General features: G+C 44.4%; 1 protein-coding gene and 1 long non-coding RNA gene across 2 annotated transcripts in view; both read left to right on the forward strand.

The window, feature by feature from the left end:
• DEDD2 (death effector domain containing 2) overlaps positions 1-25,751 on the forward strand; it is a 150,240-nt gene that overhangs the window by 86,587 nt on the left and 37,902 nt on the right. The gene's annotated exons all lie outside the window — the stretch shown is intronic.
• Positions 232-25,751, forward strand: part of LOC144767976 (uncharacterized) — a 29,836-nt gene continuing 4,316 nt past the window's right edge. The window contains exons 1-2 of the long non-coding RNA XR_013598402.1: positions 232-367; positions 11,067-11,162. This is a non-coding gene — a long non-coding RNA (uncharacterized LOC144767976). The remainder of the gene's footprint in view (positions 368-11,066; positions 11,163-25,751) is intronic.

Here is a 25,751-nt window from a genome sequence, read left to right on the forward strand (position 1 = left end):
TTCTAGTGCTAGTTGCCACATGATCTGCTCAAAGTCTGCGCTGACCTTTCCAGACACTGGTAGGATGGGAGCTCTGTCCATGCTCTGTGATCCCCTGCACTCTGGCAGCCACCAAAAGATGTGTTATATCTAACCTGCAGCCTTGTAACCTCGCTATGCATCTGTCCATCTTCATCCATTGTTGTTGTTCAGTGTCTCGAAAAGCTGTACTGTCATTTTTCTCCCCGTTCAGAATTACTAAACACTTTCTGTTAAGCATAGAAACTTCGCACTGGCCTCCAAGAGATGGAAATGAAAGTTAGAGGATCTCACGCTGCTCTGAGGCAACAATTCCACCTGGTTATCAGTAGCATCAACGAAATACAAGGTCTGTTGTAACCCGATTTCCTTACATCCTGTGCAAACCGTTTCACACGTTGCTTCAGCGTGGTCAGTCTATTTGCAACAACTATCCTGTTGGCGAGAGTGCGAGAGTGAGTGCGTTCTGTTAAAGCATGGTTCTTCTCAAGGGGCAGTCTTCTCCCTAACAGAGCGGGATTGAACATGTGAGCGATGCCCGCATACTTCAAGGATGTAGTGTGGCACTCGAGGTCCTGGCATTCAGACATTTGGGGGGCTAGTCACCACGGGGCTTTAAACCAGTCGGGGAAGGGGCTCAGAGTGGCCACATTTGATTTGACTCATATAAAGAAAACAAGCTGCCAGGAGTTTGAGAAACGAAGATCCACTCGAGCAAAGGCAGTGGCACCCTGCCAGATTTATTCTTTCTATATCAAAGGTTACCCTCTGTTCTCTACGAACAAATATTAACATTTGAAACAAAGGTTTTGGAAGACTTGTTGCTGTTGAGAGAAACCTGCTTTTCACAAGAATGCAATTGTTTTTTTAACAAAATGAAAATAGCCGCTTTGTGTTTTCATTTTGAAGAAAAGAATTCTAGAGCGCCAACCTTTGCCTCCGAACGGAAGCATGCAGCTGCACTTGGCCTCATTGAAGCTTGCAGTGATGCAACGCCACAGCCGCGCAGCGGTTTGCTTCCGTTTTGAGGGAAAGACCGTAGATCACGTGTGAAATGTATCGAACCTACTAATCTCAACCATGGTAAGAAATGAAGGAATGTGCTGGTGTAGCCAGGTTATGGGTGGTGATTGCTGACCTTTTCTGACATGTTCTTGTGGCTGTGTTACCGTTTGGATGTGAGACTGACTGGTTCTCATCGCATACCGCATACATGCAACCCTTCAGTGTATCTCATTGGAAGTGGGCCCCTCGTACTCGTGAGAGTAGAAATCCTAGTAGCACAGACGACAGTGAAAACAGAACTCTACAACGCCATTGCTGCAAACACTGACCTGAAATGGCTCAAGTGCGTGACCAGTAGTAGTGAGTTAAAGAGCTCACACACGAGTCCGAAAGATGGTCCAGAGTATTGTCCACTCGCGTCACCCTTTTGGGAAAGGGCAGTGTCATTTCGTACCTGAGGAATTTAGAAGGGTTTGTAAAATGTGAGCCAACACTTCTGGTCTTTCATCATATGAAATTAAAACTTCATTGCTGTAGGCCTTGCCCTGGATAAAGTTATTTGGTCCCTACTATCAAATGAATGTGACTTCAACCCCACCAGCCAGTGCTGGAGCAGCTTCCACCCCTTAGAACAGAGAGTCGAGCCTGGGGTATGGTACACGCTGCACATGCTCCACTTATGCACACCACTAACATCTGTTTGCACCTATCCAGGCCAGAAAAGGGCCGAGCCCAGCAGGGTATGGTGAGGTTTATTGCTCAGTCTTACACATCGAAAGGGCTTCAACAAAAAGGCCAACGGTAAAGATCGGACTGTCTACAGTGGAAGAGACATTCTTATGTCGCTTAAGCAGCTTAAAAAGCCAACGCCATACTCCGCTCCTTGACATCTGCCTATCAAACCACGGTTTTAAACTAATTGACATAGCCATCGTCCGATCTCCCTTTAGGGATCGGATACTAAAAGCGTCATTGTGCGCCTGTGCAAGATCCTCCGCCCACCCTCTCCGCCCTTATTTCAACATCCTTTCATAAAATAAATCCTGCATTCAGTTTCAACTTTGCATTTTGTCATCGAATGTAATGTAGCCCCCTTCAACTGATCGTGTACTAGACTAAAATAATTGTACTTTGCAGCACTTGGCTCCCCAAAGTATAAAACTTCCAACCTGTGTTTTGTAGTAAAAAATGACAGCAGAACAAGGACCTTCATTGCCAAATATTCCTTAGTTATGAAAGGGGGGGGCTCTTACCACATGCTCGGAAAATGCGACAGGCCACAAACTCGTTATAAATCACTTGACATTACATTTGGAAATATAAAGATGCTTCCATTTTACAAATTACAGCAGGTAATGGCCATAAAAGTCTTTCCGACAGTACAAGTCGATCACTAATTGCAAATGCTTGCAGCACACAAACGATGACAAACTTTTCATAATTTGATATGTCCTCGGAAACGGCGTTGGTTGAAGGAAATAAAGCCAATCCTTCCTCTTGCAGAAGCTTGAGCACTTCTCCCTCCGGTGACATCACCAGTTGTGGCAGTGAGTGAGCCCAGAGACTTGTGACTGGTCTTTGGCGGGCCAGGCATTTCTTTGTTGTATTCTTCAGTGCCATTCCTTTGTGGACCAAGGAAGCAGCACCTTTTTCAGTAGGGCATAAGTCGCCAATTCCTTGTTCATATAGTGACACATCCGACTATGTGGCAGTCTGTTTCAGTTCCACTACAGAAGAATGCAGATGCAAGGGAATGTTTCATTATGGAAAGGCTATGCACGGGACATGGAAACCCACAATATTTGAATGGACACATGTTGTAATAGTATGCAGTTGGTGTGTGATGGAGGCTTCCTGACTTTTTCTTCTGCGAATAAAGATTGATTGAGAGATGCTAATTTCTCCAGCATTGATAGACTTGAATACAGCCACACACTTGGTTTACTGAAGTTTCATATGCACGAAAGAAACAGTGTTTTGCAGTCTCTTGACGTCTAAGATAAAGAAATCCAAATACCGAACCAGTCTTTCTTCCTCCTGCATTTGTCTAAGCATTGTGGAAGATAATCACCAGGCACACGACAAAAGGGCTCTGATGGGTTTTATGGTCCAGATTCTGTAACTTCAGTTGAATGTATACTGCCTCTTTACCCCTACACAGTATGTTCGAGGCATATGGGCTGCTGAATTCATATCTTTGCATAGATCGCCGCATAGTGTTGGGTCCGGATGATTGCACCTTGTTGTCTTGGAAGAGTCTTCGAAGTATCACGAGATAGGTGACTCCTCCCTTGGACTACAGTGCGCATGGGCATCCACTCCATCCGCCATTGGGTTCGGATGTTATTTCCAATACTCCATATTCGGAATCGAAACTAACTACTTTCTAAGGCCAAACGGCCTTCGAACTCGTCGGTATTGTTTTCGATCGGTACCCCTCGACTCCATCCAACTTTTCATCTTGATCCGGTCGTCGACGCGGGCCATTGGGCCTTATCAACGCCATGTGCGACTGCCGTCGATGGAAGGAGTCCATTCAAAAGGTGCCTACAATGCCACTCTAAGTTCCCGCATACTGACAAGCATACAGTATGCAATAAGTGTTTGTCACCTGAACACAAAGAAGATTGCCCGGCGTGTGCCCAATTCCGACTCAAACAAAAATTTGGATTCGACGGGCTGCCAGGCGAGAGATGCAGAAGTCTGAACCGGAGAATATCTTCGAGGACGAGCAAGATCTCGCCGAAGCTGCCGACTCCGATCTCGAGATAGTCCCTGTCGAGGACCAGTCTGACTCCGATGACCAAAACACACCGGGGCAAACTGTGAGTACACTCCACACAGCCCAACAAACAAGGCTCCGGTCGAATTAACGCCGAAAGGCCTTAGCCAAGATCGAGACATTCCTTCGGAGACCCCACCTCTCGGCTCGGCTCCGAAGCCTAAACACACGCCCTCTGGTAGCCCAGACCCGAAGAAGGTCATCGAGCCAAAACGAGTTTCCCAGCCCAAAGGTCGTCGAACCGAAAAAACTGGTAGACCCGAAGGGCGCAGAACCAAAAAAGGTGGTCCAACAAAAAAACATAGACCCTAAAACAAAGGCTGTCGATCCAAAGGCGGACACCCAAACAAGGCTGTCGGCGCCTAACAACCCTCGACACCGAAACACTCTACGCCAAAGCGCATCGAGCCGCAAAAACCATCGGCACCAAAAAGCTTGGCCCGAAGCACGTCGTCAAGCCCAAAAAAGCCATCGGAACCGAAGACATCGGAACCGAAGGAAAACGATCAGCCCAAAAAGGTCGTCGATCCAACCGAAACAGACGAACCAGAAAAGGCTGCCGAACACATAAAGAAGGCAATCGACCCGAAAAAACACCTGGATTCGGAAAAAAAGTACCGAACCAAGAGTCCCAGTCGATACAAAACCAGTCGCCGACCCAAAGAAGGACTTGAAAGACAAAGGCGTCGAACCTAAAAAGGTTACCGAACCAAAAAAGCTGTCGCGCCCAAGGGAGCTCCAACACCAAAAAGCCTCGAGCCGCAAACTACAAAGAAAGGCCATAGACCAAAGCCCTCGACGCCAAAGCCACGAACTGTTGAGGAAGAACTATTCCACCCAGATCCGGTGACTGAAGAGCAACCTAAATGCTATATTGATCCAGAAACGGGACACGTGGTAGTTAACCACCGAAAGAAGAAGCCTTTACCACAAGACACTCCTTCTCCTGTTCCTCCAAAGAAAAAAGACTTTGGCACATCTCCCTCAAGGCCTTTCACTCCTCCTCCTTTTCTTCCTGATGTGCCTTTCGTTCCTTACACTCCCACCCACTGATCACAATGAGGGAGAGGACATGGGGGAAGATCCTCAATACACCTATGAGGAAACTGGGGATCCTGATCCACAAGATAATACATGGGATGATCCAAATGATCCTGATGAACAACAGCCCATCCCAGATACCTCCCCATACCCTACAAAACCGTCGCCTACAGACGACAAAATCATGTTTAATCAGCTTAGACAGGGCAGCTAAATATCACAAAGTAGATATGCACACTGACCCTATAGAGGAGGACTTTTTGTTTGACACTTTCCCCACTTCTGAGTAAAACGTCAGAACTCTTCCAATGCCTAAAGGGGTCCTCAAGCACACGCGGGATATATTTAAAGATCCTGCTAGGGCGCGCTTGATAAATCCAAGTATAGAAAGAAAAAATATACGGCAGCACCAGAAGACCCTACATATATAAAACAGCAGTTGCCTTTAGATTCTTTAGTTGTTGCAAATGCTCGTAAAAGAGCCAATTTACAGACAACAGGAGCTTCTCCCCCTCATGATAAAGAATCTAAAATCCTAGAATCCTCGGGAAAAAGAATAGCTTCACAGGCCGCTAATTCAAGGAGGATCGCTAATACACAAGCCCTATTAGCGAGATATGATAGAGCACACTACGACCAGCTCGAGACTCTAATGCAACACCTACCAGAACCCTTTAAGGCACAGGCCAACGACTTCTTTCAGGAAGGCAAGTTCATAACCAATGCCTCCATTAAATGTGCGCTAGACGCAGCCGAACATCGGCTAGATCTATCAATACCAGCGTTCTATTGCGCAGACACGCATGGTTACGCATATCTGGATTTAAAACTGAGGTGCAATCCACCATCCTCAATCAGCCAGTAAACCAAGACTTTCTGTTTGGCCCTGCAGTTGACACCATTTTAGATAAAATGAAAAAGGACACAAACTGCCAAGTCAATGGGGGCGCTTCAGTACCAACAACACCGGGGGTCCTTTCGTCGCTCCTCATATAAAGGTACAGGAAGGGGCAACACATCGCAAAGCTCCTCTACCTTCAAGTCAAATACCCAGAGCACTTTTAACTAAGGCTCCAATAGAGGAGATTACAGGGGAAACAATAATAAGGGCAGAGGACGTGGAGGCAATAACACCAGAGCCTCCACTGCCACCAAACAGTGACTTCACCACACTCCCTCCAGACCATATAACCCCAGTCGGAGGCAGAATCAACCAATTCCTACCTGTCTGGAACGCAATTACCACATACAGGTGGGTGAGACAAATTATCCAGTATGGTTATTGCCTGGAACTCACTTCTACTCCAGCCAACATACCACCCAAACACTGTCCTATGTCCAAGGAACATATAACACTGTTACAGCAAGAGGTACAATCCATGCAACAAAAGGGCGCCATAGAAGCCAGTCCCTTTTCAACACCAAGGAACAGGAGTATATTCTCTATACTTCCTAATTCCCAAAAAAGAACGGGTCGCTCAGACCTCTGAACCAATACATACTTTCAGAGTGCTTCCATATGATAACCTTACAACAGGTACTCCCATTGCTTCAGCAAGGCGACTTCCTTGCCACACTAGACCTCAAGGACGCATACTTCCACATTCTTATTCACCCAGCTCACAGGAAATATCTCAGGTTCACCATAGGAGGACAACACTACCAGTTCAAAGTTCTCCCTTTTGGAGAAACTACAGCTCCAAGGGTGTCCACCAAGTGCCTAGCTGTAGTGTCAGCACACCTCAGGAGGCAACACATTCACGTATTTCCCTTTCTCGACGATTGGCTCATAAAAGCCAAGTCACACGCCCAATGTGCAAGTCACACGTCTCAAACACTCCAGCTGCTGCACAATCTGGGTTTTTCCATAAATTACCCAAAATCTCATCTGCAACCCTCCCACATACAGCAATATCTGGGAGCTACAATTAATACATCAGTGGCAAAGGCATATCCAAATTCAGTCCGGATAGCCAATATGCAGACTCTGATTAAAAAGTTTCAGCCACAACACTCCTTACCAGCGCGAGTGTTCATGCAACTCATAGGCATGATGGCCTCCTGCATATTCATTGTCCCCCACGCCAGACTTCAAATGCCTCCATTACAAGAATGCCTAGCAAGGCAGTGGAACCAAGCTCAAGGACAACTAAAAAACCTAGTGTTGGTTGACAGTCGCACTTACAGCTCTCTGCAGTGGTGGAATCCACAAAACCTTTCCAAGGGGCGACTGTTCAAAGAGCAAGTTCCACAAGTAGTATTGACAGCGGAAGCATCACTGACAGGCTGGGGAGCCCACCTACACCAATACACAGTTCAAGGCCTCTGGACAGCCAAGCAAAAGACACTGCATATCAACCACTTAGATTTGCTAGCAATATTTCTGGCACTGAAAGCAGTCCAAAAACATATATACAACAAAGCTGTGTTGATCCGGACGGACAACATGACAGCCATGTATTACCTCCAGAAACAAGGAAGGAACTCACTCTTTACAGTTCTCACCTAGCGCAGAGCATATGGAGATGGGTAATACCAAAGAACATCTTTCTCCTAGCACAACACCTGCCAGGGAAAGAATCAACTTGCGGATCTGTTCAGCAGACACCGCCAACAGATACACGAATGTGAGATTCACCCTCAATCTCTCCAGCCATTCTTCCAAAAATGGGAGCATCCAGACATAGACCTGTTTGCCACAAACAAACTCAAAATGCCAGTACTTTGCCGCCAGGTTCCCACATCCGTTGTCACAGGGCAATGCGATATGGATGAACTGGTCAGGCAGATTTGTGTATGCTTTTCCACCAGCCCCACTCATTCCACTTGTGCTTGTGGCACGCAATCTGCGTCAGCAGTCACTGACAATGAGCCTGTTTGCTCCAACATGGGCGAGACAACCATGGTACACAACATTCCTAGAACTCTCCGTTCCACACCAAAGACTGCGTTTGTCGCCACATCTCCTAACTCAGAACCATGGAGAAATCAGGCACCCAGATCCCAATCAACTGAACCTAGCGATCTGGCTCCTGAAGTCTTAGAATTTGGATATCTCAATTTGCCTCCTGATTGTATGAACATTATCAAAGAGGCGAGACGTCCAACTACTAGAGCATGCTATGCAGCCAAATGGAAAAGATTTGTAATCTATTGCAACAATAACCAAATCAATCCATTAGACGCTTCAATACAAATCATTATCTGTTACATGTTGCATCTTCAAATATGCAATCTAGCATACTCTTCAATAAGACTTCATCTTGCAGCTATAGCAGCATACCTACAAAACAGACAACACCTGTCTCTGTTCAGAGTTCCAGCAATCAAGGCTTTCATGGAAGGGCTTAAAAGGATAATCCCTCCCAAACATCCACCTTCACCAGTCTGGAACTTAAATATAGTCCTTACCAGATTTATGGGACCTCCTTTTGAACCATTCCACTCATGTGAACTGCAATTTCTAACATGGAAGTTGGCATTTTTAAATGCCATTACTTCACTCAGACGAGTAAGTGAGTTACAGGCTTTAACAATTCAGGAACCTTACATGCAAGTAAAGTGGTACTACGTACTAACCCCAACTTCATGCCAAAGGTTATATCCACTTTTCTTTTCAATCAGTCCATTGAACTGCCCGTTTTCTTCCAAAACCCGCAGTCAGTAGCTGAGAGAGCCTTACACACACTAGATGTGAGAAGAGCTCTGTTATACTATGTTGACAGAACCAAAACATTCAGGAAAACAAAATTGTTGTTTGTCGCTTTTTCACCACAACATAAGGGTAACCCCATCTCAAAATCAGGAATAGCCAGATGGATAGTTAAATGCATTCAAATATGCCACCACAAAGCTAAACGCGCTCCAACAGTTCCCCCAAGAGCTCACTCTACACGCAAAATCGGGGCATCCATGGCTTTCCTGGGAAAGATTCCACTAGAAGACCTCTGTAGAGCAGCTACATGGTCTACCATACACCTTCACTAAACACTATTGTGTAGATGTGCAATCAAAGCAGCAAGCTGCTGTAGGCCAAGCTGTCCTCAAAACTCTTTCAAACTGCTGCAGCTGGCACAGGTAACCACCGCTAGAGGAGATACTGCTATACAGTCTATGCAAAGATATGAATTCAGCAGCCCACATGCCTTGAGCGGAAAATGCTACTTACCAGTATGCATCTGTTCTTGGCATGTAGGGCTGCTGACACTCATATCGCCCACCCTCCTCCCCGGTGCCTGTCGCAGCTGCAGGATTTTCTTTGCATGGCCATCTCTTACTTTCCTATCTCAATCTCTGCCACAATGGCGAAAAACAATCTGAGGATGGAGTGGATGCCTATGCGCACTGTAGTCCAAGGGAGGAGTCTCCTATCTCGTGATACTTCGAAGACTCTTCCAAGACAACAAAGTGAAATCATCCGGACCCAACACTAGGCGGCGATCTATGCAAAGATATGAATGTCAGCAGCCCTAGATGTCAAGAACAGATGCATACTGGTAAGTAGCATTTTCCTCCTGACTTCAGAAGGGGACACATTTAGGTAGTTGGGACACTCACCATGGCACACTTTAAATTTCTGCCTTACTTTGGTTCTGATGGTGGGGAAAGTGAGGGACGATAAAGAAAAGCCATCCTCGTGTTCCTTAAGTGACTCAACCTTGGCTATTTTTGTTTTGCGGCCTGAGGTCCAGGTACTTAGTTCGATTTACACTGCTTTCTTTTCTGTGGAGGAAACTGTGGCAAGTAGAGACAACCTCTAGTAAGAGACTATATCATGAGCCTATATGGATTACCCACCGGCACCCTGTTGTGGCAGTGATGGCTGCCAGGGTGACTTGAACAACTGGTTCCTGGCAGGGACTCAAAAAGAAGTTGAGTAGGGTTAAGGGACGATTGCTGGTAATTTCGACCACATCTGTTAACTCCCTTTTGCCAAAATGTGTAGATTTACTGATTGATAATCTGTCAGATGATGTAGTTTTTATGACGCTGTTCAGTCCCTAAAATAGATCCCCTCCATTTTCTGGCTACGGAAGTGGAGTAAAGACCTATTCTGTGCAGTGGAATTTGTGCAGCACCAAAAATTCACAGGTTTTGACTTTGCTACTGAACAAAGCAAGTCTCTCCGTGCAATCAAAGCACGTTTCATTGATTGGTAGAAAACCACCTTGGTATAGTCTGAAGTTAAAGAGAATCTGAACACTGTTTCTTAAAATAATTTTTTAAGACTTCTGGAATCCTTGAATTGAGCCGTGGAGACTGTACTAAGTGCATGGCTTTATTCATGTCACCCGCTGATGGCAATTACAGGCCTGTAGAGTCCTTTCTGTTACACGTTCTCACAAAAAAGAACCACCATTTCACCTTTTATACAAATGTTCTTGCCTGACCTGTAGAATGACCTCGTTTTTCTTTTTCATTAGCATGTTCTATATATTTTTTGTCACCCCATCCTTGCAGGAAAGTTTTTTTTTTTTTTTTTTCTTGGCTGGAATCTCCTTGCAACAACTAGTGCCTAAGGATGCTGTCCTATCACACAAACGTATGTTGTTGGATTTGTGCTCCTCCTTTGCTGCTTATTCACTGAGAGGCATGGAAGCAAGCTGCACTAAGAAGTCTATTGACAGTATAACTAGTAGTGTACCTCGTGAAACCAGGAGTGCCCGTTTAATAGTTTCGGGCATTGATCAGAGCTTATCCTTGTTGGCAAGATTTGCAAGTAGATTCTGACCAAGAAAATATTATGAAATTCTACAATAGAAAGAATTTTGCCTTAAGTTGGCCAATTTTGCTCCGCTAGAGAACATATTTCCTGTTCAGTTATCCTATCGACAGAAGTTTAAAGAAATTGTATGGTAATTCACGTTGTATTCAGATGGCCTTTTAAAACGTCCTATCGCTGTCTTTCAGCTATAAAGCAGAACCTGAGATTCTAGGACTTTCACATTAACCGCCTTTCTTGAATGTAAAAGCAAGTTATTTTACCTGTGGAAAAAAAACGGATGAAGACCTTTCTTAGTGGCTTAAACAAAAAAGTAGTGACTTTGTAAGTGGTTGTCACTGAAATAAGGATCTTTTCTAGTTCATACCTCCGTTAACATTGAAAACGCTATAAAAGTTGATTTACCCCATCTGAGAATTCTAGAGCTGGATGTCCATGTTGTTCGTTATGTTGCTTTTGACGTGCCACCTGTTTCTCAAACCAACGTTTAAATTCCAGGTATTCTGAGCAAAGGTTGATGCTAATGGTAGAGAATGTCTGACTCATGCGCTCCACTCATACAGAACGTTCTCATGCGAGACTAACACTCAAAAGGTAAATGTATAACATTGTGGGGAAGAAACCTCTGACACCCTTTTACATTAAAGCCCAGCATGAGGATTGTTCTGAAATGTCCGTAAAATGACTGCTATCATGTTTCGTGCCCCCAACGATCGTAGAGAATCGCAGTATAGATGTCTGAAGAATGAAGTTGCTGATAAATGTCTTCTGGCTGATTGTGACAGACTGTAGACACCTGCAAGTCTGTGCTGATGCGGAGTGTCATGCATTGCAAACCATATCCGGTCTTGCACCCATTGCAGTCTTATGTTAACATTCTTACATCTCCTAATCCGGAGGACATAACTGCTCTAGGCGGCCTTCACATGGATGTTTGACTGCCGAAATAGAGATTTGTATTGTAAATGTCTCTAGGGCGGGAGTGTGTGTATTCAAATTACTCCCTGTGTGGAGGACCACTGATTTTCAAGTAGTCTAGTGATTATGTAGCGACTGCTTTCTGTAATACATTACGCTTGAGAATGCAGTACTGCAGATATTAGAAATTATAATGCTCCCCCACCAATTTCTTTGATTTGAGCATCCCAGTCAGGAATGTTCTGATTTTATATTGCTGCCTTGGTCTACACCTCTACACCATCCATCCAACCAACCAACCAACCAACCAACCAATGGATAACCAGGACTGGGATCAAGCAGGCCTATTTCACACAAGATTCTGTCCAGAGTATTTGAAATTGAGAACTAACTTAATAGATAAAAAGAAGCAATATGTGGATTGCCACAATTGACTAGGCATGTTGAACTGTTGGCAAATGTGAATAAGCACTGAGCAAGAGCCAGATTTTGAGGAACTCGTTTTTCAAGAACAAAGGCAGAGTGACTTTCCATAGTTGTCCAAAACCCCTCCCACTGCCAAGAATGTTAAACTTGTGAGAAGGAGATGATGAATTAGGCTTTCGGATTGAAGGCCAAAAACTTGAAAAGCGGTATGGATCTTCCAGGTAAACATTTGAAGGTTATACTCTGTCCATTGGACAGAAATGTCCTTACATGGCAGTGCTGGTCTCACTTTCTTTGCTCCTCATACTCCAAAGCCATGTCGGTTGTCTTCTAAAATTTTATGTATTCATATAATTTTAATGATGAAAGTAACGGGTGCCAGAAGAGACTGCAGTATAAAATGGCTGCTTCTCATTCTTCATGTTAACGAAAGAAGTAATCTATACCCGACTCGCCTTTATTCCCTCCACACAAGAAGTGACCTATAAGGAGATAGATTGGTCTTTGTCATTTTTTTTTTATCTGCCTAGCATCTGGTTTTGCCTTACAAAGTATGTCTACATTGTGTTGCCTCAATGCAATCTCCTAACATGCAAGATGTCTTCGGCGAAGGATCCAGGATTCTTCATCTGAAATAAGGACATCAGCTGTCTGATAACTTGACCATACCGGCATTGCTCCCTGATCTGCAGAGGCTGCTTCCGCACTGTATCAACAAACCAATCTCATGGTCCTGGAGAGAAATAGTACTATTGTAAAGACATTGTGTGTTTAAGGTCCAGCTGCAGGTTGTTCACTTTGAGTCTTACTCTATTAGGTCTTAGTTTGAAATTAATAAATAAAAAGAGTACCTAGGAGGACAGCCAGAACAGTCTTTGCCAGATCCTCCTTTGGGATTACCAAGGTGATCTGTATGTGAATCTGTTGGAGAATCCCCTATATAAATTAACGTCTTGGAGAAGTATTAGCAGGTAAGCAATATTGCCTTCCATACTGACCTCTGTAGGGCTTGAACTGCAGTTTTTTTTTCTTGTGTAAACTCCTGGTGATGTGACATGTTATAAAACTTCCGGTTCAGACTAGGACAAGACTCAATTTTTAGTCCGATCGAACGTATAGATGGAGTTCTTAAAGCCCCTTACCTATATTGAAAACCGTATAAATAAATGTAAATCTTGCCACACTCAAGCTCATTATGAGCTGTGACTAAGATATGCAAAATTGGAAAGCAACCCTCACTTCAAATTTTCTCATTAAAAGGATCAGGGTTGCCTTAGCACTAACGCAGGTGGCCAGAAGCTTGGTTTTTACCCTTCACCGACTTTGTTCCTAATTATAAGATCTGAAACAGTCACATTCTCCCATTTCGTTATTCAAAGCTTTTCACTCCAGGCCCCAGGTCCTGTTGTGTTCCCCGCAAGCAAATCTTTCTCTAAATGTCTCCATCTCGCAGTCATTTTCTACCATGAGTGTATTGGGCACTTGGTGACAACAGTCCTTCAATCCTCCTCTGTGTGTGGACCATTAGGCATTGTGTTCCCCCCCCCCCCCCCCCCCCCCTCCCTCTTTGGGACTTTCGGCCTCCTTTCTTGGGGTAGCATGCTCTCTTGGGCTTTTGTTTATTCCATGGCCGAGTGAAAGGGGATTCTCCACCCTGTATTCTTTCGGGCCCCATTGGTTGCTACCACTCCTCTTGGTGCTGTTTAAGGCATGTGCCATCTAGAATTGAGTCTAGATGTTTGCAAGTTTTATTTTATTTTCAAAGTTTTATATAGCGCGAACAAGATCTTAGCAGATATCAGAGCGCTTTACAGAAACTGTAAAACCAAACTTTTGGGTACAAAATAGTAGTAGGTAGTAGGTGAGTTGCAAAGTAGGATAGCAATCAGATAAAACAAAAAGTACAGTTAGACAATCGGATAAACAAAAAATACAAGGTCGGTGCAATGTACTCAATATATCCAAAAAAAGAGTTCAAGTGAATTTAGCCATAAGGATGGCTTTCACTTCTTTCTTAAAAAATGCAGAGGAGATAAGTCTTGTTTCGGGAGGGAGTGCATTCCAGATCCTGGGTGCCATTCCAGAGAAGGATCGTTTATACGTTTTTTCCTTCCGGAATCTTCGGTTTCAGGAGGAGATTTTTTGTGCTTCTGGTGGATCTCGAGCCCCCTGATATAGTCTGCTTTTGTGTGAGGTAGTTGGGTGACTTGTGGTGTACAGCCATATGAGTCATACAGGCGATTTTTAGCTGTATCCTGGCTTCAAAAGGCAGCCAGTTCAGGGATTTTAAATCAGGGGAAATATGCGAATGTTTTTTTTGATCCAGTGAAGTCTCGCTGCAGCATTCAAGGAGGCTCTTAGGGGTGCAGTGGTTGATAGGGGGAGTCCGCTGAGAGCGACGATTCCGTAGTCTATGCGTGGGATGACTAGGGCTTGTACTGCAGTTTGGATGTCCTTAGCTGGGAGGAAGGGTTTAAGTTTCCTCAAAGTGTTGATTTGGAAATTAGCTCCCTTAGTAGCTTGGCTAATATGCTGCTGCAGGTTGAGATTGGGGTCAAGTGTGATGCCTAAGGATTTCGCGGAGTCCACGATAGTGGGTTGGACATTGAGTGCTGTTAGGTGCTTGAGCCAGGTTTGGGTGGTGGAGATTTTCGCAGGAGGTGAGATCAAAAGGAACTCTGTTTTCAGAGCATTTAGTTTGAGGTGATTATCGGCCAACCATGATTGGGTGTTTCTGAGCGTAGAGTTCAGAAGTTTGATATCTTCCGGGGATTGTTTGAGATAGTTGAGTGTCATCGGCATACATGTGAAAGTGAACATTCGATGCTTGTAACAAGGTAGTGAGTGGCTCCATGACTAGATTGAACAAGGTTGGGGATAGGGAAGATCCTTGTGGGACTCCTAATGTTACAGGCACAGATGGGGATAACACGTTGTTGATCTTGAACTTTTGAGACCGGTTATGTAGAAAGGAAGTAAACCATTTGAGAACAGTCCCAGATAGACCCATTCTGGTGTTTAACAGCTCAAGTAGATTCTCATGTTTGACGGTGTCGAATGCTGAGGAGAGATCAAGTCGGATGAGGAGGCAGGTGTCGTTATGATCTAGGTTGTTTTTCTTCGAAGAAGTGTTTTCCAGTCATTAGGTAAGGGGACTCCTCCTTACAGTGATAGTGTGCATGGACATTGACTCCATTGTTGGATTGTTTTCTTTCCACCATGGTGTTTGGACGTGTATTGCAGTGCTCCGATTCGAAACCGTCAATCAGGATCCCTGCTGTGTGCAATTCATTGTACCCTGTTCTGCATTGTGCTGCATCTTCTACGTTTTTCGTGTTGAAATTTATGAAAGTGTGCAGCCTTCCGCCGATGGAGTGGATGCAGTTTCAATTCTGTCCTCTGCCATTCCAAATATTTGCGCACCAACCAGCATATGGTCTGTAACCTCTGGCTCTCCCCGGAACATAAAGAGGAAGACTGCAAAACGTTTCAGTTGTTCCAATCTAAAAAGACTGCAGACCATCCGGCTCGATGGAGAGACATACAGCAGCAGTTTAGCAGACATCCCTGATTACTTCGGAGAAGATATCGAGCAAGACAAGATTGAATCGTCTGCAGTGGAAGAAGAGGCCTTCTCCCTCCAGGAACTCCGATTCAGAGTTGGAGATCGAACAAGAGTCCCACAATGTTCCAGCTGGACAGGGTGCCGCAGGTACCAAAACACCTTTACCCTTCAGACCAGTGTCCCCCAACCCAAAGGCTGTCTGGTCACCCCTGCCATCAGACCATGGTAGGAACAGAGACTGATTCAAACGCTCCGCTTTCCATCCCGGCACTAAAACAGCAAGTCAAGCCTTCTGGTTCTGGTCTCGGGCCAGACCCGAAATGATACCCCTTTGTTTCCGAAACATTGGAGAGGTGTGGCTCACTGGTTAGAGGCGGCAGACCTGTAAGCAGAGAACAGCCCGGGACCAGGGTTCAATTCCTGATGCGGCAGGGTCTTGGACCAGGGTCAACGGACTCTATAATTCTCGCCTCAGTGCCTACTCTAACCAGGGAACACACTCGGTAACTCTGGGCATTAAGCTTGCCTCATCTCTACAACGGCCCCCCACAGACGCCGGGGATGCCTGGTTTCACCCTGGAGATACCCAGAAAGGGACCATCTCACAGGGAAAACCAGGACTGGTTCCCCAGCGGTCTACAGCGCCAGGACACTCGGGTAGAGTAACAGTGCGCTTTACAAGTATTTTACATTTACATTGCGGATCGAAAGAGACCAATCCTGCTCGGCACCGAAATGTTGGCGCGTAACCAATGACACTCACTTTCAGCTGCCGGAGCCGATTTTGAATTTTTTTTTTATAAAAGCTGGATCACATACACAAGAATTTTCATATAAATCCTGGTATTGAAGACAACAGCGATACCAGTTATATCTTCAAAAAGGAAAGGCGACACCGAATACAGAATCCTGCTTAAGATAAAGGACATAGCTACCAGCCCATTAACATTCCTGAAACCCCTTCACCAACGCACATTCTACCAGATACAGATCCTCTACACATTACACCATCCGGTTCTCTTAACACAAATCCTGATATAGGAGAGGATGACTACAATTGTAACCAGCCACCACCTGATCCATGGGATGACTATAATATAGATCTACCTCAAGATACAGACCCTGAACTATATCCAGCAAAACCTTCCCCTCCTGAAAATACCGCATATTCGGATTTAATTGCTGGTGCAGCCAATTACCACGGAGCACCTTTACCAACAGAAGCACTAGAAGATTACTTTTTCGAAATCTTGAGAAACACCCAAAAAACGCAAATGTTGCCTATGCTAAAAGGTATGGTGTTACGGTATGATGAGGCATACTAATGATATTTTTTTTAGACCCAGGTAGAGTACGTATATTAACACCTAGGGTGGACAAAAAATATAAACCCATGACCATCTGACCCAGTTTTTTTAGGGGCCAGTTGCCCTTGGATTTCTTAGCGGTTTCATGCCAGTAAAAGGGCAGATTCACAACCATCAGGAGAGGCGCCACCTCCAGAGAAAGGATCCAAGCTGATATATGCATCAGGGAAGAGAGTAGCTGCTCAATCAACCAACCATTGGCGTGCCGCTAAAATGCAAGGTCTGTTGTCCAGATACTATAGAGTTCACTGGGATGAGATGTAAGAAATATTGCAATATCTCCTAGAAGAACATCAAAAAGTGGGCTGGAAATAGTGCTGGAAGCAAAACTTATTACTAATTCCTCTATCAGGTGTGCATTAGATGCTGCCGATACTGAAGCTAGAGGAATTAACACTAACATTCTGCTTAAAAGACATGTATGGCTCAATTTCTAGTTTCAAATCACAAGTGCAACAACCCACTCTTAATAAACCCTTTGATAAGGAACACCTCTTTAGGCCTCAAATAGACCAATCCTTTGAAAAGATCTAAAGGGATACTGAAGTAGCAAAATCAATGGGAGCACTTAAATCTCCGACCAGAGCTTCCTTTGTCGCTCCTATTAGAGAAGATGCCAAAATTAACACCACAGATGCGGCAGCATCTTCATAGAAGTCACAAACACCATCACCCCCCTCTAGAAGATTCTACAAGGGTGGATATAGAGGGAACAATTTTAAAGGGAGAGGTAACGGTATACCAACAAGTACCTCCCAGCCCACTAACGAGCAGTGACCTGCTAGCACTCCCCCCCCCCCCCCCCCATACCATTCATCACCTGTCTGGGGAAGATTACAACAGTTTCTTCCCTTTTGGCAACCAATAACATCAGACAAATGTTTTTTTGGGGAGATTATACAACATGGTTATTGCATGGCGCTAACCAGCAATCCTCCCAATATTCCACCTCTCATTCACAAACTCGCTACAACACCAACAGCTTCTGAAACAAGTAGAGTACAAAAGAAGTACAAGCTCTTCCAACGAAAGGAGCTATAGAACCAATTCCATTACAGAACCAAGGCGTAGGAGTTAACTCACTTTAATTTCTAATCCCCAAAAAGGATGGGTCTCGAAGACCAATCTTAAATCTTAGACCTTTAAACCATGACCTACTTTCAGAACACTTTCATATGGTTACCCTTCAACAAGTGCTTCCACACCTCCAACAGGACTATTTTATGTCCACACTAGACTTAAGACGCATACTTCCATATTCCTGTACACCCAGCACATCCCAAATATTACAGGTTTGTGATAGCAAGAAATCATTATCAATTCAAAGTATTCCCAATCTGAGGGACTACGGCACCCAATGTATTTGCAAAGTGTCTAGCAGTAGTTGCTGCTCAGTTAAGAAGACAACCAATTCATGTCTTCCTATATTTAGACGATTGGCTCATCAAAGCAACACAAAGCAAAGGTTTTTACAACACTCCAGCTACCATAAACCTACATCAATTGGGATTCAGTCAATGCACAAAAATCCCACCATCGGCCCTTACAATTGCAACCATATCCTGGAGCAACGCTAAACACTCACACAGCTCTAGCTTCTCCCAATGCAGCCAGAGTTCAAAATGTTCAAACTTTATTGCAACAGTTTCAAAACAACCAATACCCAACAGTCAAAACTTTCCTGCATCTGTTAGGGATAATTGCACCATGCATTGCAAGAGTGCCTCACCTGAGATTACAAATGCGTCCTCTACAGGAATGCCTAGCACATCCGTGGAATCAGTCACAGGGTCAATAACAGATATGGTGTTGGTAGACAGCTGCACTCATCTATCTCTGCAGTGGTGGAACACAAAACCTATGAAAAGGGCGGCCCTTCATCGATCTGATATTCCACAATTCGTACTAACTGCAGATGCAACTCACAGGTTCGGGTGCCCATCTCCAACATTTAACAATTCAGGGTTTGTTGGACTCCCAAGCACTAGACTCGCCACATCAGTTACTTGGAACTTCTAGCTGTTTATCTAGCACTAAAAGCTTTTCAGCCTCGCTTTTTAGGGAAAGTTGTCTTAATCTGGACAAACAATATGACGTTTACGTACAAAAACCGGGGGAGACACTCTACAGCTGTCACACCTCTTGGCACTATTTGGTGTTGGGCAATACATCACAAGACTCATCTACTGCCAGAACACCTTCCAGGTATGCTCAGCAGGATGCGGCAACAAATACATGAATGGGAGATTCATCCCAGGGTTCTCCTTCCATACTTCAAAAAAACGAGGGTTCCTGCAAATAGACCTATTTGCCACAGCAGAAAACTCAAAAGGCCCAAACTTCACCTCCAGATTCCTATACCATCTATCCAAAGGCAATGCCCAACGGATAAACTGGTCATGGATATTTTTTGCTTACTTTTCCGCCTCTCCTTATCTATAATTTCTGGTGCGGAAACTCAGGCAGACATCTCTCACACTGATCTAGTGGCTCCCACATGGGCTCGTCAGCCATGGTTCACTACACTACTAGAACAGTCAGTGGTTCCACACCAAAAGCTGCACCTTACTGCCAACCTTCTCACACAGAACCATGGAGAAATCAAACACCCAAACCTCAAGGAGCTCAACCTAGCGATCTAGCTCCTGAAGTCAGAGTTCAGATACCTAAACCTACTGCCTGATTGTATGACCATTCTGATTGTATGACCATTCTTAAAGAAGCAAGAAAGCCTACCACTAGGGAATGTTAAGGAGCAAAGAGGAAATGCTTGTTATATATTGTAATAATACAATTGATCCGCTAGATGCAGCTATACAAAGTATTATTTCTCTCTTGCATTTACAGCAAGTTGGCTTAGCCTACCCATCTATTCGACTACACCTTGCAGCAGTTGCTTTATATCTGCAAAACAAACATTTATCCTTATTCAAAGTTTCAGTAATTAAAGCTTTTATGGAAGCCCTTAAAAGAATACCACACAGGGTACTAGCTGCCCCAGTCTGGAACCTTAACATTGTTCTCATAAGGCTTATGGGTCTACCTACAGCGCGGGGACATACTGTCTTGTGTAGCCAGGCGCTTTATAAATGGTTTTATTATTATTATTATTATTATTATTATTATTATTATTGAGCCATTACACAAATGTGAATTACCATATCTTTCATGGAAGGTGATCTTTCTAATTGCTATCACTTCACTAAAATATGCTGGTGAGCTAAAGGCATTAACCATAGAAGAACCTTTCTTTCAACTTCATAAAGAGTGGTTCTTCATACAAACCCAACATTCCTTCTAAAACGGGGCTCTGCTATCCATATTAACCAATCCGTTAAGTTGCCAGTGTTCTTCCCACAGTCTGATTCAGTAGCCGAAAGGGCTCTACACACTTGATGTTAAAAGAGCACTGTTCTACTATATCATATATATATATTTTTTTTGCAAAACAACTTTTTGTTGCATTTGCTCCACCTCATAAAGGAAATCAATGTCTGAACCTGGTATTTCTAGGTGGAGTGTCAGATGTATTCAAACTTGCCATGTGAAAGCTAAAGTAACTTTATACCTCCTAGAGCACATTCCGCTTGCAAAATAGGAGCATCTTTGGCCTTTTTAGGTAACAGTCCCATAGCTGACATGTAAGGCAGGTACATGGTCTACACCACGGACATTTACCTAACATCATTGTATGGATGTATTAGCACATCAACAAGCTAATTTAGGACCAGCAGTGCTAAAAACACTTTTTCAAACCACTGCAACACCCACTGGTTTGCCACCGCTTTGGGAGAATACTGCTATACAATCTATGCAAAGCATATGTATCTCCAGCACACATGCCTCGAACGGATTGTTACTTATCCTGTAAGCAACTATTCTTGGCATGTAGATTCACATGCACCCTCCCTCCTCCCCAGACACCTCTGGTTGTTGCAGTTCTCATTATTCACATTACCTACGCATGGTCATCGCTGCACTGCACTTACTTACTCCATTCTTACACTCTTGCGGGAAAACAATCCAACAATGGAGTCAATGCCAATGTGCATTATCACCGAAAGGAGGAGTTATTCGAAGAAAAACAACTCTCAAACATCCGGACCCAACATTAGATGGCAGGAGTATGCAAAGCATGTGAATCTGCAGCTCTATATGCCAAGAACATATGCGTACAGGGTAAGTAACCTAATAGTTTTGGCATGAGAAGGCATGGAAGAGATCAGAGATCCTTTTTATTCTCACACTGCAGAATAAATAAATGTATTGCATTTATTGCTTTAGCCAGACCTGTACTGCCTTGTATTTCCACAAGGTCTCTTTTCAAAGTCTTGAATAGCAATTTTGTGCCCACACAAAGCTCGCCGATAAATGGAAATGTTGCTGCTGGCTGCCAAATGTGCGGGGCATGTTGGCATGGGTTTTATTCTGGAACTTTGGTTCTTTCAAGACCAGTAATTTCTGTGATGAGTCTGAAATGTCCTGATTGGTTTCCACGTTGGCCAACAAAAATAGTTTTTTCACCTGAGAGCTCTGCTCATAGTGAAAGTAGAAAGTTCACTAAAAGCCAGCTTTAAAGAAAAGCAGGTCTTGCAGGAAAGGAGATCACCGATCTTTTCTGTTAGACCGATTTTTGTATACTTCTCCCTTCTTTTGCATCTCCCACTAAGCCATTGAGACATGGCTTCCATCAGTGTTCAGCCTTTAGCCCAACCCTGTGTTTGTATGTATAAATATATATATGTATGTACGCAAGCACACTAAAAAATAGTTACATCCTGGGGTCTCAAAATGTTGTTTTAGGGGAAGATACCCAGTTGATGCTTTTTCTTCCTAGCTAGTGAATAAAGGAGTCCTAGAAAGTTTGCAGGGCTGCCTCAGAGCAGTAGCCAAGTGTTTGAAAAACAGCTGTTGAAAACAGAATTCAGACTAATTCGAAATACTGTTCTAAAGAAACATCCTGTTGCTTTGTGCGTGCAGTTGGTTTTCAGTGGAATTGGATGATCTGCCAATCTCTCTTCCAGAGTAAGAGATCTGGGGAAAAAATCTGAACTTTCCTTTTGATTCTAAATTCAAGGCAACAGAGGCACTTGCTTCTCTTTATTAAGATCATTAAATAATATTCTAAAACTGGTCCATGATCATACTGAGAATAGTGCATTTGTTCACCTTCAGCTTGGGTTATGGAAATGTTCTATTTTTAGCACTGCCTGCTGTTCTAACCGATGCATTACAGATAAACCAGAAAGCAGCCGCTATTCTAATTCTTACAATCCCTCGTTGGTAGTCCAGCTCCACCCGTTTGAAACTACATGTTCGAGGCATATGAGGTGTAGATCATATGCTTTAGCATAGATTGCCATCTAGTGTTGGGTCTGGATGTTTACACTTTGTTTTTCTCGAAGAAGTCTTTGTAGTCACGAGGTAGGTGACGTCTCACTTCGGTGATAGTGCGCATGGGCATCAGCTCCATCCTTGGACCCATCGGGTTCTGATGTGTATTGCGACGCTCCGGTTTGGTATTGTTTTTGAACTTCTTCGTGCAATCTGCTACCCTCAACAGTATTTTCTTCGTTCGGCGCTCCCCATTTGGTGCTCATTGTTCCACTTGAGAGAACCTTCAATCTGGAAACTCGAGACTGCCAGTTGGGCCTACCCGTGCCGACTGCGCTAGCAGCTGGAACTCACGCCATTTAATCTATGTCCCGGGTGCCGTGCTAAGTTTCCATGCACCGATTTGCACGAGGTCTGCAACCTCTACAAAGTTTCCGCTGCCCTGCCCTCCAGCCTGGCTAAGACACATAAAGAAAAGCCTTCTGGCTCTGGCTGGTGCCACCCCCATTCCCGTGCTGAACCAACACCCTCTGCACCAAAACATAAGTCTAAGTCTCTCCCGGTCACCACGCCTCCAGGACTGAAGACTATACCTTCAACACCGAAGACTTTGGAACATAAAGCCTCCAAACCTAAAAGTTTGGATCCAAAACCTACAGGCTCGGAGCCGAAATCCTCCACATCGAAAGGCTCTGAGCTAAAATCCTCTGCATTAAGACTTGGGGCCGAAATCCTCTGCATCAAAAGACTCTGAGCCGAAACCCACCAAACGCAAAGACTCGCAGCCTAAAACTCCCAACACCAAAGGCGCTGGAGCCGAAACTCTCGGCACCGAAAACAGTAAACAAAGAAAGCCACTTCACCCAAAGAGCCTCGGTCCGATGAGCCATCTTTGGACCCAAAACAAAAAAGACTTAACCCTAAAACGGGGCATATTCAGGCCACTTCCTAAGAAACGGAAGCTGGACCTCACAGAGGACCCTTCTTTAGCTCTTAAGAAAAAGTACCATGGTACCAACCCTTCTCCACCTTACATTCCACCTCCCTCTCCTCCTATTAATCCAAATTTGATTCTTTCACCATCAAATTCACCACCACTTCCACTTTCACCTAGCGTTTAGGATGAGGATTATGGGGGTGGGGATGAGGATACTGATGAGGAGCAGGACATACCACCAGATCAGGACAGACCTCCAGATACTGGTCCTTGGGGAAAATTACAATAAGGAACCAGATACAGATAATGCCCCTGGCCTGTATCCTTGTAGACCGTCCTGACCTGATATCATTGGTTACGCTCAACTCATTATCAGAGTTGCACAATATCACGGAGTGGAGCTCCATAAAGAGCCTTTGGAAGAGGATTTCCTCTTTGAGACACTCGCACATTCTCAAAGATCTAGTCCCACTTTACCAATACTAAAGGACATGTTCAAGCACACGGATGAGGTCTTTAAAAGCCCAGTTAGAACTCCAATACTCACACCCAGAGTAGACGAATACAAACCCGCTCCAACAGACCCTGCTTATATTAAAGGTCAGTTGCTTTTGGACTCTCTTGTAGTCTCTAATGCTCACAAGAGAGCTATCTCTCAAACCACAGGTCAGGTTCTCCCTCCTGACAAGGAAACCAAACTCATTGATGCCTCAGGCATGAGTGGTTACCCGGGCTGCAAATTATTGGCGTATTGCAAATGCTCAGGCTCTGCTAGCACGCTATGATAGTGCTCATTATGAGAAGTTAGAACAGCTCATGCAACACTTACCCGATCAGTATAAAGCAAAAACTAATGACCTTATCCAGGAAGGCAAACTTATCAGTAACACTTCCATTAAATGTGCACTCGATGCAGCAGACACAGTAGCTCATGCAGTAAATACTATTGTTTTACTGCGCAGACACTCTTGGGTTTAGGATTTCCGGTTTTAAGCAGGGGGTACAATCCTCCATACTAAACCAGCCTTTTGATAAGTAACCTCTTTACGGGCCAGCTGTAGATACCTCCCTTGAAAAAATAAAAAGACACTGAGGTCGCAAAGTGTATGGGTGTTTTACAATTTCCAACTAAGAGGGTCCTTTCGCAGCTCCTTTTACAGGAGTGGCTCGAAGACAGTGTCCACAGATAATCCCTCCGTCTCTTACAAGGGTAATGATCAATGCACCTCTCCCAGAGGCTATTTTCGAGGAGGTTCTAGAGTGATCAATAATGGGGAAGAGGCAAAGGCAACTCCACATGCACCTCCGCTGCAAACAAACATTGCCTTCCCTCCGCGACCCCTGATCATTCCACACCTGTCGGAGGACGTCTCACAATTCCTGCCTGTCTAGAATTCAATCACCTCAGGCAAGTGGGTCCTACAACTTATCCAGTATGGTTACTGCTTGGAGTTACCAACACTCCCCCCAACTATTCTTCCAAAACCCCATACAATGTCACCGGAACATCTCACTCTCCTAAAACAATAGGTCTTCTCTCTATTGGAGAAACACACAATAGAACCAGTTCCATTTCATCATCAAGGAACAGGAGTATACTCCGTGTACTTCCTAATCTCCAAAAAGGGCGGCTCTCTCAGGCCTAGATTAGACCTCAGACAGCTATAACTCTACATTCAATCAGACCACTTCCACATGGTCACACTCCAACTGGTGCTTCCACTGCTTCAGCAGGGAGACTTTCTATCCACTCTGGATTTAAAGGCTGTCTGCTTTCATATTCCCATTTACCCAGCTCACAGAAAATCTCGGGTTCGTGGTGGACTGAACATGCTATCGATTCAAAGTTCTTCATTTCGGTGTAACTACATCACCCAGAGTCTTTACCAAGTGTCTTGGCAGTAGTCGCAGAACACTTAAGAAGGCAACACATTCACTTCTTCCCTTATTTAGACGATTGGCTAATAAAAGCCAAATCGCAATACAGGTGCCTACGCCACGTTCAAAGACCTTTTCAACCACTTCACAACATGGGGTTCACGGTCAACCTCGCCAAATCTCATCTCCAGCCATCCAACACACAAGTGTATCTAGGAGCTACAATAGATACTTGCAGAGCTCTAGCATACACAACCCAGTCAGGATACGCAACATGCAAAATCTAACATCACAGTTTCAACCTCAACACTGTACCAGCCCGAGTGTTCATGCAATTGATAGGAATGATTGCCTCCTGCATGCTAATAGTTCCTTATGCAAGACTCCAAATGCACCCATTACAGGAATGCTTGGGACGTCAGTGGAACCAGACTCAAGGAGAGTTAACCGATCTAGTGTTGGTAGACTGCCGCACCCATCGCTCTCTGCAGTGGTGGAACTTAAAAAACCTTTCCAAGGGACAGCTGTTCTCAACCCGGTTCCACAGATAGTACTAACAGCAGACGCATCTCTCACGGGTTGGGGAGCGCATCTTCAAAAACACACCATTCTGATGGATAAATCTGCCAGTGGATTCCTCACCTTGTGAATATCTCCATGCGTCAGCAACATTCGGAAATTCTTTTTGTAGCTTCGCGCCGACGTCGTCACAGAAGCACGACATCGCTCCGCTGACGTCATCGACACCATAATAGGCT

The sequence above is a fragment of the Lissotriton helveticus genome, chromosome 7, assembly GCF_964261635.1.
Source record: "Lissotriton helveticus chromosome 7, aLisHel1.1, whole genome shotgun sequence".
Lineage (NCBI taxonomy): Eukaryota > Metazoa > Chordata > Amphibia > Caudata > Salamandridae > Lissotriton > Lissotriton helveticus.